Raw genomic sequence first — 3703 nt, 5'->3', positions numbered from 1 at the left:
CAGCTGGCAGAGAGCAGAGAGGGGTCCTCCATGCCCAGCCCAGTCCCCATCTGGCCACAGTTCCTGCTGCCAGGGGACAGGGTAGTGATGACCCGGGAGGGCTGGGTTCACCAGCCCTGTGCAATCCGAACAGCCGTGTCCCCCAGCTGCCCCAGGGGGTTATTTATTCACAAGCATCGTACTGTTTTGATATTGTAGCCTGCACTGTTCCTTTCCTTTTTTTTTTTCTGTTTGTTTTTGTTTTTCATTTTTTTAAGGGTTGCCAAGTATTTAAGGAGAAATTGTACAGACAAAGACGCAGTTTATCTTCATGCAAATAAAGTAAAATGATAAAAACCACCCAGGAGGTCCTCTGCCATTGATGGAGACCTCTGGCTCCTTGAAGCACAGCAGTTGGTGATGCTGGGGGCACTTCACACTCTGGCCCCCGCGTCCATGGACCCATGTGGGTACTTCGGCACTGGTGGGAGTGAAGCTGCTGAGAACTAGGAGACCCCAGGGCAGTGTGATTTCTGCAGCTCTGAAGCTGGGAGCTTTCAAGCCCTCTCTTTCTCCTCCATAACCAGGAAGAAGTGAGCTGGGCTGAGACATGAGAAGAGATAAGAAAAGGCACCCCATGGCAATGCCAGCACCCACAGGGTGAGGCATCCACCATCCCCACAGAACGAAGGGTCAGTCTCCAACTCTCAGCACCAACAGAGTTAGGTAGAGGGGAAAGGAAATCCTTAGGCATAACGCCAGAGTACTCTGCAAGAAGTACCCTTTGCTACCCTGATGGCTCCCCATGGACCCCAGCAGCACCTACCACTCCCTGCGAGCTACACCAAGGGAGCTGTGACCTCTCCATGTGTCTTGTCCCTCCTTTTACTTGGGCTTTGAGTCATTTTTCCTTGTTTTCTCCTGCCTGTCTTCTGTGCAAGGCAGTAGCAAGTCTCTCCTAGCCCCTGTTGGTCTCATCTCTCCCACATCGCTCCCTACAACTGTCCCTGTACAGCCAAACCCTTTTGACCCAAATTTTGCAGGTTGATGCAGCCACCTCCACGGCCTAGGGGAGCAGAGAGGCACCTGCAGCTATTTGGGAGCGAGTGGTGGCTGCCCACCACCGTGTGGATGTTGATGCTGCCACAGGGACATTTTCCCATCCCCAGGTATCTGCCTCAGGTTTAGCCATGGGTAGGGTGTATTTTTGGTCACATTTGGGGAGGGGGTGGCTGGAGATGGACCACCACCCCCACCCAGCTCTGAAGTCCCTATGGATGCTGGCAGCAGCACTGCCTGTCGCTGCTCTGCAGCAGGATCTCTTCCAGGAATGAAGAAGTGGTGGGAAGAGTTAATTTGGGTTCTTTTCTTATCAGTATCCCTTGTTCACCGGTCTCCCATTGGAAACACAACTCCTATGACCCTTCCCCTGCCCCAGGAGGGTCGTGCCCCTCCAACGTCACCAAGGGCAAAGTGACTATAGCGAGTTCCCGCAGGGGCTGGGAGTACAGAGAGGAAAAGGACCTTGGATGGGTGAGATTTATGGGTGGGTTGTCAGCTGGCTACGGAGAGAAATGTTGTGCACATGACGGGCAATGGGGCTGCTCAGTGTCCCCTTCACCTGCCGCTGCAGCCAGCTCTGTTTAGCCTGGAGGGAGTTCCTTCATTTGTCTGAGAGGAAGAGGAGGGCAGCAAAGAAGAGAGTAGGTGGGGGGCTCAGCCTCCCACATTTTGCCAGAGCCTCAATATATCATACCCAGGCTCCTGGCTCAGACCACACTGGGCAAAATGGGAGGGAAGCAGAGGAGCAATGGCAAGGACAGGAGCAAATAAATCCTTCCCTTGGGCCTCATTGCAATGGAGGGGCCCTGAACAGCCTCCCAGCCTCCTTGAGGTGGCTGGGTGCAGAACCCAAAGTCCTTTGTCAGTGGTGCCTGAGGATGCTGCAACCCCAGGCTAGTGCAGAGAGGACCCCCCCTACCCTGTGGCCATGGTCCCTTTGCACAGCAGTAGCTTGGCCTTGGATCAGGGCTGCTGTTTACTAAGCACGGGTCTGATTCCCACTTGCATCTTATTTCTGCAAGAGGCTGTTTTCCTGGAACTGATGCGTTTGCTTGATCCTTGCTAAGGTGCCCAGAAACCTGACAACCGGGATGCTCATAAATTAAAAGGCATGTGAAGGATTGTTTCCAGAAAAAACATCTAGTGGATTTTTCCACTCCATGCTCTCCAGACCTTTCCCGGGAAGAGCTCACTAAAAGCAGATGCTGTTACCCACTCCAGTCCCCTGTGGGGTTACAAACACAGTCTTTGCCCTGTAGGACTGCATTAAGAGTCTGCAAAAGTCACAGTGACACAGTCTTGGAGATGCTGCTTCTCCTCTGTGTTAGCAAACCCCTGGCTAACAGCCCACTCCCAGCCCCTGTCCCCCAAGGCTCCCACTGGCCAAAGCCACATGCCAAGATGCCAGGGACATCAAGGGGGTCGGGACATCCCCGTGAGTGTCCAAGGGCCCGCTGTGAGCATGCCAGGGGAAGACCTGCTCGTGACCCTCCTGCTGGGCTGCAACCTCCACCCCGGTGGCATTGTCACTGACACCAACCACCTCAATCCAGCCTGACAATCAGATGGGATAAAAATTAATCCCACAATGCCCTCTGATGGTGGAAACGATGTCTGGTGGGGACAGTGCTGTGCCAGTGCTGCGGCCCTGGGAATAGCTATATCCCCATGGACTCCAGCTTGGGCATGGAGATTAGGTGACTGTGGGCAGGTGGGGACAAAGCAGAGGGACTGCAGGCTGCAGGAGAGATGCTGCAGAGAGGTGTCAGCTATTTTAGCCATAGGTACTGCCTGGCTTTACTCTGCAGTGGCACCAAGGGTGGGCTGGGCTCAGATCTGCAGATGCCCGGGATGGATTCTCACTCATTTTTGCAGGGCCAGGGCCTGCTGGGATATCTTTCTCAGGGCAGGAGCTGGGTCTGGCCTCATGACCGAGCTGGCACAGAGCTGGGAGAGCTCCCGCCCTCACCAGACCTGTCAGCCCAAGAAGGAGGCTGTGCTGGCAGAGGAGGCACACCGCGCTTCTGACCCCTGGTTAATGATGCGCTTAGTCAGCTTGATGGATCTGTCTGGGCTCTCTGTTAATAAACATCATCTGACCTGAGTTGTCTCGGAGCTGTAAGTAACGAGCCATCTTTCTGCACATGAGCTATTGGTAGATAACAGGGCAAATTTCTCTTCCTCTGGATAATGCATTCGCTTGTCCTGCCCCCGCCATCTCATGCCATGAGGAGGGGATGATGGTGGCGTTGTGTGTCTGGATCATTGCATCACTTGCCAGGATAAAGAAATGGTTCTTTGATGAAGAAGCATCAACATGCCACAGTTTTGATGTTGCTATTTTTCCCCTCAGCCAGAATCATTCTCCAACTCCAGAAGAAAACTTTTCCCCGTCCTCCTCCTTGTTGCTGGTTTAGCCATCTTCATATGTGCTTTATAAAGCTGGTCCTTTCTTTCCAAGCTCAGAAACCATCTCCTCACGCATGGCTTGGTGGGATGCTATGTGAACTCGTAGCATCCCTGCAAGCTTTCTCCTCTCTACCTCCCCCCACCCAGCCAACCCCACAACAAGAAGGACAGAGAGGTTTGAGGGTTTTTATTAGGATCGAAGCCCCTCAGATGGGTTTGTTTTATTGTCACAGCTAAGGACACATTCAGAGGG

The sequence above is a fragment of the Leptosomus discolor genome, chromosome 21 (assembly GCF_034619465.1).
Source record: "Leptosomus discolor isolate bLepDis1 chromosome 21, bLepDis1.hap2, whole genome shotgun sequence".
Taxonomy (NCBI): Eukaryota; Metazoa; Chordata; class Aves; order Leptosomiformes; family Leptosomidae; genus Leptosomus; species Leptosomus discolor.
Note: the sequence above shows the minus strand (reverse complement) of the source record.